Source organism: Hippopotamus amphibius, chromosome 1 (genome assembly GCF_030028045.1).
Source record: "Hippopotamus amphibius kiboko isolate mHipAmp2 chromosome 1, mHipAmp2.hap2, whole genome shotgun sequence".
NCBI lineage: Eukaryota > Metazoa > Chordata > Mammalia > Artiodactyla > Hippopotamidae > Hippopotamus > Hippopotamus amphibius.
In genome coordinates this window covers 139,032,708-139,043,867 of record NC_080186.1, presented here as the reverse complement: position 1 = coordinate 139,043,867, position 11,160 = coordinate 139,032,708, and the positions used below count along the sequence as shown (strand labels likewise).

At 41.3% G+C, this 11,160-nt stretch overlaps 1 pseudogene; it reads left to right on the top strand.

Annotated features, from left to right (window-relative positions):
• The first annotated feature begins 525 nt into the window (after window positions 1–525).
• Window positions 526–1,973, top strand: LOC130840944 (pre-B-cell leukemia transcription factor 2-like; annotated as a pseudogene).
• The last annotated feature ends 9,187 nt before the right edge of the window (window positions 1,974–11,160 follow it).

Here is an 11,160-nt window from a genome sequence, read left to right as displayed (position 1 = left end):
AAGATCCATGGGAGAAATTTTGAGATACTGAATTATAATAGGAATAAGATGAGACGTACAGATTGTAGGATATCTAACCACATTTGTTGATTGGCTAGGTGTAAAGAATGAAGGAGAGGAAAGAGGCAGACCTGTCACCTAGATGTTTTATGTAGGTGATTAGCTGGTTGTTAGATCTGAAACTGAGGTACAGAACATCTTCCCTGTCATCTGTTTTGGGCTTATTATTGGTGATGAGTTTGGAGTGAGTGATAAAACCTCTCTTAAAGGATATATACTTGGTATGAATATAATGAGACTTTGTGCAAAATGCTGACCCTAGACCAGTGGTCACCACACTTTCTTGGATTTTATATAGAAATTAATGCTAAAAATAGAACAAGCATAAGAAATGAGGTGGATCTGATAGGGTACAAATAAAGTAGCTTTCTTCTTTCCCTTATATTCTCTGACCTGACATTTCAGGTTGGCCCTCAAAGCTTTCCCAGTAATTTCCAAAGTTTCAACAAATGGTCCTCATTGAAAATGTCCAGTCCACACACACACCCGTTTGAGCTTCCTTTCTCTGGCTCCATTTTCTCCACTGCTGGGGGCCAGGGTCTCCTGCGGGGGGCCCAGAGGGTACCCCAGGTCTCCCTTCAGGGCCAGGGTGAACCCAGTGGAGAGCCAGGAGAAGGGGAGACAGGCTGGGCGGGGGCGGTTGGGGCCGAGGGAGCAGCAGCCCCAGTGAATTTGGGAGGGAAACACCAACGGGGGGGGGGGGGGGGGAGTAGGGAGGGCCTCAGGTGCCCCCCAGCTACGGATGAGCTGCTGCTGCTGGGGCCGCCCGCTCCAGGCGGGGGCCAGGGGGCCTTGGGTTGGTGGGTGGGGAGCCTGGGGGCCCTGGCGAACCTCCTGGTGGCGGAGACCGAGGTGGGGGTGGGGCCCTGGAGGCCGAGCGAAGCAAGACATCGGGGACATTCTGCAGCAGATAGTGACTGTCACCGACCAGGGCCTGGCCGAGGCACAGGCCGGGCAATATGCCCTAAACTGCCACCGTATGAAGCCTGCTCTTTGACGTCCTGTGAGAAATCAAGGAGAAAACCGGCCTCGGCATTCGAAGCTCCCAAGAGGAGGAGCCTGTGGCCCCCCAGCTTTTGCGCTTGGACTACATGCTTCTGGAAGAGGGTGTGGCTGCGCCCGAGAAAGGGGGTGGCTCAGTGGTAGCTGCGACCGCCACTGCAGCCTCCCGTGTGTCTCCTGACAACCCCATGGAGCCCTCAGACTATCGCAGACCCTCAACATTTACCACTTGGAGCTGCAGAAGTCTGAGCAGGCATGTAACCAGTTCACAACCCCCGTCTTGAGCCCGCTAAGGGAGCAGAGCCGCACGCGGCTGGTGGCACCCACCGAGATGGAGCGCGCGGTGAGCACCATCCACCGGGAGTTCGGCGCCATCCAGATGCAACTCAAGCAGGGCACCAGCGAGGCCGTCCTGCTCCCGCATTCCCGCTTTCCCGATGTCAGACGAAAATGCCGTACCTTCAGCAAACAGGCCACTGAGGTCCTGGATGAGTATTTCTACTTCCACCTGAGTAACCCATATCCTAGAGAGGAGGAAAGCTCCAAGAGGAGGCAGACATCTATGCCGTCAAGACCACCGTGTCAGTCACCCAGGGAGGCCACAGCTGCACCAGCTCCCCCACACCCCTTTCCTCCGGAGGCTCTGGTAGCTCTTTCAGTCTCTCAGGACCCGCTGACATGTTTCTGGGGATGCCCGGACTCAACAGGGATTCCTTTTCTGCCTCCCACGTGGAATCACTCCGACACTCGATGGGGCTGGGGGCTTCCGGGATAACTTTGGTGTTGGAGGCCAGATGTATAGCCCTCGGGAAATGAGGGCAAAGGGTGGCCGGCAGAAGGCTGTGATCCCGTCCTCAGTGACATGCCTGATAGAGGGACCAGGGAGTGTTCATTCCGACACTTCCAACTGATCTCGCCCCTCAGGGCCACAGGGGTGGGTCTCACAAGGCAACTCTTGAAGAGGACGCAGGCATTCGGAGGACAACACCCAGACACAGGAGGAGCACAAGATAGAGCAGGGCAAAGGGGGTCATCCCCTCCCTGGCCAGACTCTCTCAGTGCCGGGGTTGCTGACTATGTGGCAGGGAAGATGGGGTCTCCTAAGGGGAGAGTGGGGCCTGTTTCCCCCTTTTCTCCTTTTTTCATTCTTTTTTCTCCTCCTTTCTCTCTCACACAGAAACATACACACCCAGAATCCTATTTTTCAGATCTTTCCTCTCCTCTCCTTCTCTCTCTTTCATACATAGATACAACTCTTCTGTTTCTTTCTCTCTCTCTGTCTCTCTCTGGGCTCCCCCATTCTCCCTCCCCTACCCCACTTATCTGCTCTGGGATCTGTGGAGACACCAGCCCTGCTCAACCAGAGAAGCCAAAAATGGGGACGTGACTTCTGGACAGAGGACATGGGCCACATCTCCTGTGCCTCCCCATCTCCTTCCCCTCCAGATGGCTTTATTACCTCATATGTAGTTTATCTTAAACCAATGGAATCTCTCAGTGGGGGAAAAAATGTCCAGTCCAGACCATAGTTTCATAGCATTGGTACTCATCCAATCTAAGCTCTCTCTATAGTAGTTTGGGCCAACTTATACTCAAAGTCTGCAGTGAGCTGGGTGAGCTCACAGTGAGAATGGGAAAAGGGGCTGGGGTCACCGTTAACTTCTCTACTCCTCCCCCAACTTATTCTTCTTCACATCTTCCTCTACTATGCTGCTTCTTGGTCCTCCAGGGATGGCAGAAGGGCAAGGCGAAATTAGGGCAGACAAAGTCTTGCATGAGAGAGTTGTTTTGCCAGGGTTCTCTGAAGAATACTTCTACATTATGGAATCTTTTGTCTTTTAGAGCACTTTTGCAGATTTCCTAGAGCTTACCCCCTCTAGGATTCTCTGAGTGCAGTTTGCTGATAAAGGCAGTGTTCCCTGTGTCTGTTTAAACTTTGCCTCAGTGCCTGCTTTCCAGTAGAGTCTTCACTATTACATGAAGACCATTTGAGTAAAGCCCATTTTAAGAATCCCTACCAAAGGCATAAGGGGAAAACATCCTGGTCTGCCATGGTGGGAATGTGACTCCTTCCTATAAGAGGATGCTATCTTCACCCTTCTACCACGTCTCTCTATCTGGTCAGAATTTTTCTGACCTGAGCCCCTGTATTCCTCAAATTCCAGAGATACCTTATAATCTCTCAGTGTGCTTGCTTGGAGTTCTTCTGTTTGATTAGAGAAGGACATGTAGGAAGGCAGAGAAGATACACTAGTCTTCTAATATGTCCCTCCTTAAAGAAATTCTCTACAATTTCCTTGATGGATTTCCTACCTTCCCCTCATAGATTCTTCACCTAAGTAATGAGCCAATGGCTACTAGTCTGAGTTTTTTATTTCTTAGTATATCTGCATAGATATCTGAGCTGGAATCTATTTTTTTCCCCTGCTTTTTTGAGTCTAATCTTAAAAACCTTTAAGACAATAAGTAAATTTGCATTTAATATTCTGATATATTTACTAATGTGTCAGTTGTGTAGACTACTGAACTAAAATAATAAATGTTATTTTAAATAAACTAAATTATATTTAAGAATTAGAAAAAAGATGAAAGATATTTTAAAAACTATTTAAACATTTTTATATTAAGGGTAAAAACACTATTTTATCTCAGTAAAAATATTAATACTTTCTTACTGAGTATAACATGATTGATTTTTTAAAAATCTTTTGAAAAGCTGAATATAGTCTCCATGTTACAGTGACCAAATATCTGGATTTCAAGTTCAGTTTAATTTTATTCTTGATATTAATGACTTCTATGACTGAAAGACAGTAACTTTCAATAGTACACAGGTATAAGTTGATTTGGTAACAAAATCACAAAATGATCAAAACACTTCCAAGCATTCATTTTGTAAATACTTTTTCCTTGTATAAGTTTTTTTTTTTTTTTTTTTTTAATGACAGTGATTTTTCTCACTCCTTGTTAAAGCAATGAGTGACTTGAAGAGAAAAGATTTAGTGGTCATGTTTCAAAATTATTTTTTAAGTTGTGTAGTTTTGACAGCCAGCCATCCTAAAAAAATATTAAATGTTTGTTTCTTTTAATAGCTGTTTTTTTTTAAAAAGGTGAATACTTTTTTCATTCTATATTTTATTTACTTATTTATTCATTTATTTATTTTTACAGTGAGATGACCAGTGAACCTCCCACAATACAAAAGATTCTTAGAGCTTCTCTGTCATTCAAAGTATATCTTTGTTATTGTTATTTTTATCCTCCTTGGACTGTTTGCAGCACCTGTATTATTCTAATTTCAACATATTTGCTTCAACAGCTTCCCTGCTAAGATTCATTGCATGGATTTCCAAGTGTGGTGATAGCATTTCAGCATTACTCTGGAGTAACTCTCTTTTTTTTGTCTGTCTGTCTCTCTCGATTCTAGTCCGATAAACTGCTCTATTAGTGGTTGTCCTTGCAGTTAAAATTTTTCTTCCCCACTTAAAGCTTTTTCCCCTTCACTTACTACAGTTGAGGACATGCTTTTTGGATACGTTGTTTCTTTTATAGCTCCTTTAGTTGTTATTTTTATATGTGAAATGCTATCTAGCAAATATGTATATAAACTAAAAAAGGCTGGAAAAGTGAATTTTATTTATTCAGCTGTATAACAAAAATGACTTAGTTTGTCCTAGTACATATTTCTTCATAGTTTCAGCACATTTTCAATGCATGTGACAGCACTATTTGCAAACAAAAAAATGCATTTTAATTTGTTGCCAAATCATTTGCCACACATTATCTCAGTCATTTTTACTGTGACAGGAAAAATTAATGTTTCCTCAAAGGGAAAATTTTAGTCTTTCATAAGGAAAAGATTTCAAATGAGACTTTGGATGTCCACCAGAAAGCAACTAGAACTAATCAATGAATTTGGTAAAGTAGCAAGATACAAAATTAATTCACAGGGACTTCACTGGTGGAGCAGCATTAAGAATCCACCTGCCAATGCAGGAGACATGGGTTCTATCCCTGGTCTGGGGAGATCCCACATGCCGTGGAACAACTAAGCCCATGCGCCACAACTACTCAGCCTGTGTGCTGCAACTACTGAAGCCTGCGTACCTTAGAGCCTGTAATTCACAACAAGGGAAGCCACCACACTGAGAATCTTGTGCACCACAGCAAAGAGTAGCCCACCCCCCCCCCCACCCTCCACAACTAGACAAAGCCTCAGCAACAAAGACCCAATGCAGGCAATAAATAAATAAAAGAAAAGAAGAGAAAAATTAATGCACAGAAATCTCTTGCATTCTTATACACTAACAGTGAAAAATCAGAAAGAGAAATTAAGGAAACACTCCCACTTACCAATGCAACAAAAAGAATAAAATACCTACGAATAAACATACTTAAAGAGGCAAAAGACCTGTATGCAGAATACTATAAAATACTGATGAAAGAAATCAAAGATGATACAAACAGATGGAGAGATATACCATGTTCTTGGATTGGAAGAATCAACATTGTGAAAATGACTATAATATCCAAAGCAATCAAAGATTCAATGCAATCCCTATCAAATTACCAATGGCATTTTTCACAGAGCTAGGACAAAAAATCTTACAATTTGTATGGAAACACAAAAGACCCTGAATAGCCAGAGCAATCTTGAGAAAGAAAAACAGAGCTGGAGGAATCAGGCTCCCTGACTTCAGACTATACTACAAAGCTACAACAATCAAGACAGTATGGTACTGGCACAAAACCAGAAATATAGATCAGTGGAACAGGATAGAAAGCCCAGAGATAAACCCATGCACATATGGTCACCTTATCTTTGAGAAAGGAGACAGGAATATGCAATGAAGAAAAGACTGCCTCTTTAATAAGTGGTGCTGGGAAAACTGGACAGCTACATGTAAAAGAATGAAATTAGAACACTTTCTAAAACCCTGTACAAAAATAAACTCAAAATGGATTAAAGACCTAAATGTAAGGCCAGACACTATAAAACTCTTAGAGGAAAACATAGACGGAACACTCTGTGACATAAATGACAACAAGATCCTTTTTGACCCACCTTGTGGAGTTATGGAAATAAAAACAAAAATAAACAAATAGGGCCTAATGAAACTGCACAACAAAAGAAACCATAAACAAGACAAAAAGACAACCCTCAGAATGGGAGAAAATATTTGCCAACAAAGCAACTGACAAAGGATTAATCTCCGAAGTATACAAGCATCTTATGCAGCTCAATATCAAAAAACACAAGCAATGCAATCCAAAAATGGGAAGAAGATGCATCAGACATTTCTCCAAAGAAGAAATACAGATGGCCAAGAGGCTCATGAAAAGATGCTCAGCATCACTAATTATTAGAGAAATGCAAATCAAAGCCACAATGAGGTATCACCTCACACCAGTCAAAATGGTCATCATCTAACAATCTAGAAATAATAAATGCTGGAGAGGGTGTGGAGAAAAGGGAACCCTCCTGCACTGTTGGTAGGAATGTAGATTGATATAGCCACTATGGAAAACAGTATGGATGTGCCTTAAGAAACTAAAAATAGAACTACCATATGACCCAGCAATCCCACTACTGGGCATATACCCTGAGAAAACCATAATTCAAAAAGAAACATGTACCACAATGTTCATTGTAGCACTATTTACGATAGTCAGGACATGGAAGCAACCTAAATGTCCATGTCCATTGACAGATGAATAGATAAAGAGGATGTGGTACATATATACAATGGAATGCTACTCAGCCATAAAAAGGAACTAAATTGAATTGTTTGTAGTGAGGTGGATGTACCTAGAGTCTGTTATACAAAGTGAAGTAAGTCAGAAAAAGAAAAGCAAATACCATATGCTAATGCATATATATGGAATCTAGAGAGATGGTACTGATGAACGTAGTGACAAGGCAGGAATAAAGACACAGAAGTAGAGAATGGACTTGAGGACACAATGAGGGAAGGGGAGGCTGGTACATAGTGAGAGGGTAACACTGACATATATACACTACCAATTGTAAAACAGATAGCTAGTGGGAAGCTGCTGCATAGCACAGGGAGCTCAGCTTCATGCTTTGTGATGACCTAGAGAGGTGGGATGGGGAGGGCAGGAGGGAGGCTCAAGAAGGGGGGATATGGGGATATATGTATACATATAGCTGATTCACTTTGCTGTATAGCAGAAACTAACACAACATTGTAAAACAATTATACTCCAATAAATATGCATATAAATAAATAAATAAATAAATAAGTAGAAAATATCTTGCTAATTGTGGTGGCTTTATTTTAACATTATTACTCATATCTCAAGACAACATAAACACTTAAAGCAAATTTCATCTGTACTTCAAATGACCCCTAGATAATTCTAAAATTTTCACCAATTTCTTATTACATCTGATGACTTTTTTAAAAAAATAAATTTATTGATTTGTTTTTGCCTGTGTTGGGTCTTCGTTGCTATGTGCAGGCTTTCTCTAGTTGCAGTGAGCGGGGGCTCCTCTTCATTGTGGTGCGAGGGCTTTTCATTGTGGTTCCTTCTCTTGTTGTGGAGCACAGGCTCTAGGCATGCAGGCTTCAGTAGTTGTAGCACAGGGGCTCAGTAGTTGTGGCTCGCAGGCTCTAAAGCACAAGCTCAGTAGTTGTGGTGCAAGGGCTTTGTTGCTCCGTGGCATGTGGGATCTTCTTGGACCAGGGCTCAAAACTGTGCCCCCCGCATTGGCAGGCAGATTCTTAACCTCTGCACCTCCAGGAAAGACACCTGATGACTTTCCTGGTATTGTGGTTAAGGAAAATGGTGTTTTTAATGAGGAGTAGACAGAGTGTTGGCTTAGCCGTATTCTTGTTGCCTACTTGAGCTTCCATTACTAATACTGTCTTAAATTTGCTGTTTATGTGCAGTAATCTTTTAAAACTATATAATCAGTTTAAAGAAGTTACTTTTTTCACAACTTTAGTTCATAAATCCGTTTAGCATGGCTCACGTAAACATCTGTGTTTCAATATGACAAAAATGAACAAAAAAGTGAGGGTGTTTCCACCATTCTCCCGTAGAGCTTTACAGTTCCCTCAGGATAGCATCACAGTACATCAAACCCTATGGTCTGCCCTGCAGATCTGATGAAGGACCATAGTCATTCCACATATTCAATATTACTAAAACCTTTAAAAGATTTTTGGATTATATTATCTAACATTATCTTTGTGCTCACCAGCACACATTTTCATGTCCTGTGGTGCCTTAGTCTATCTGATCAGGCCATATAACAAAATACCATGGGCTGGGTGGCTTATAAACAGTAGAGATTTATTTCTCACAAGTTCTGGAAGCTGGGAAGTCCAAGATCAAGGCACCAACTTGGTCACACTCTGGTGAGGTCCCTCTTCCTGGTTTGTAGCCAGCACCTTTATTCAGTATCTTTACACGGTGGAAGGGCTAGAGATCTCTATGGGGTCTCTTGTATAAAAATACGAATCTCATTCATGACGATTCCACCCTCATGACCTAAGTAATTCACTAAGGCCCCACCTCCTAATACCATCATCTTTGGGGGTTAGGATTTTAACATATGAATTTTGGGAGGGTACACAATATTCAGACCCTAGCAGCTGATGTACACACATCACACTTTTAAGAAGTGTTTTGTTGTAGACCAAATTCCTCCAAAGATGTGGACCTCACCTCAAAACAAGAAAAATTATTTTAACAACTCTGAAAAGTTCTAAATGCTAGAAATTCCATCATCATACAGATCCAAAATCTATTTCCTTTTAACATTCACCTGCTAGTCCTAGGTCAGTCAGAAGAGGCAGACACAGAACAAGAGCTTTTAAATATTTCATTACTCTCTGATGCACATCATGTGGGTTATCAAATGATTTGTATGGTTAAAACAGTTATCAGCCCCACCTAAGCAGAGATTGTTTTCGTGTATTTCCAAAATAATTGTCTAATAGAGTTTAAATGATATCTAGGATTAAATGACAATTGGCTCACAAACACTGTTTCATCATCTAATTCATAAGTAGAGAAATTCTATAATACTACAGAATAGTTCTTCTGAGCTGACCCACAGATATTCTGAAACTTACATCTCTTTAGCTCTTTTGATTCAGTTGTAAAGAACTCACTTCCTCTCTGTACAGACAGTGCTCTTACTAAAATTTGTTCCTCCATTTCCATGGCATGAACTGATGCTGTCTTTGAGATGAAGGTTTGCTCTTGTGCTATTTTAATGTTAAACTGAGATCAGGGAAGAGGCTCTGTCAGAAGATTTCATTATGAATGCCATACAAAAGGTAAGACCTCAACATATCATCTAGAAGGCTCCCCACACTGGCCATAATGTAATGACAGACACAATCTGACAAGAGACTGTCACTTCTGGTGGTGTGATTTTAGCCTCTGAACAATAAATATGAGAATAGTGAAACGTACACAGTCAAAAATCCCACACACCCAGCAAATGTAATCCTAGAGTGAGCTGTGTTAGAGATTGTCCTGGTTTGTTTGGGCCTTATAGTCTTCTCAAAGCACAGCATATTTCTGTTAAGAGGTTTGGTTTTCTTTGTTTTGTTTTTTTTTTTGTTTTTTTTTTTCTTTTTTGATGACAAATTCTCAGCACCCTGGACTCTTAGCAGGTGGCCTGACAGTGAACTCACTGATGGGGTTTCAATTGCCTTTAAACAAAGAGTCTGTTTACATTTCACAGCAAGGTCACATAAACAATTTCTTCTAGTTGTGATCATACATTTTTTACCCATTAACAGAAAATTAGGTGACCTTATAAAATACCTCCACATTGGACATTTTTAAGAGTGAAAATGTATGCTGATAACAATCAAGGTTGGACAAGAGGCGTAGACCAGGACCATCCGAGGGAATCCTGGATATCTGATCGTTTTGTGTAAAATTTGTGGTGGCCAGCAAGACACAGCCCATGAGGTCCAGGCACAAAAGTGCTCCCCTAACCTGACTACATCTGAATCCAAGGGCTGGTTATTAAAAACGTGTATGCCCTGGTCTCACTTCCTAGATGGTTGGCTTGCCCATATTTTTAGGTCCCTGGCTGGTTCTGATGGTGAATAATCAACTCAAAACCAGTATAAACTTCTTCCCCTAAAACCCCTCTACCTTATATCTCACAGTGGCATTGCCATGTACACACAGCCTGTTCCTCTCTCTATTTTTTCTTCAAATCTAAGATGCATTAATGTGCATTTTCCACATTATAACATCTTGAAAATATGGATACACCCTACAATTGTTGGGAGGGAAAATTTTTCCCCTATCCCTCTTGGTTCTTTTGACTGGTCTAATAATTAAATTGACACAAGACAGATTAACAGGGAAAAAAATTTAATTTAGTATGTACAGAGGTCTCGTAGATTTAGGACCCAAGAAGCAACAAGAGCAGGTTGTTCATATACCTTCTAGACAAAGAAACAATAAATTTGTGCACAACTAGGGAAGACAACGAAACTTAGGCTTGGGTACTAATTAGTGAAGAAACTAACCAGAGTTCATTTACGCAGCCTTCTTAGCCCTGAACTCCCTATATCTGGTGATAAGTACATTTCTCTGCCTCCTAGTGCAGGGATGGTACCTTGGAGATTTATTTCCTGCTTTCAGGGAGACAGAGAGAGTCAGAGTGTCCTTCTTGTACTGGCTATTCCCTAAATAACTTTAATTCAAAATAATCAATATGCCACTTTGGCATATTTTGGGACAGCCTACACTTAACCCCATCCTGATCAATGATATTATAAAATCAAGATATAATTTTTGTTGCCTGTGCATTCATGGACTTTGTTTGTTTTTCCTGGAGGCGTGACTGGACAACTGTAGGCCATCAATGTTGACCCTTTAGTGAATAAACCATTTGAAGATCAAGAGGAAGAAGTAATGTAAGACCTAGTTTTTGTCTGAGAATTTTCTGTTGACACCTTCATGTGTAAGTAAGGAAACAGAAGCATCAAATTTTACATAATAGGTTTCAGCAAATTTGAACAAAAATTACTGGGGGCAATACTGGTAGGGAGTGGGGGACTCTTTTAAGAAATATTTCATTACCAGTGAATTTGG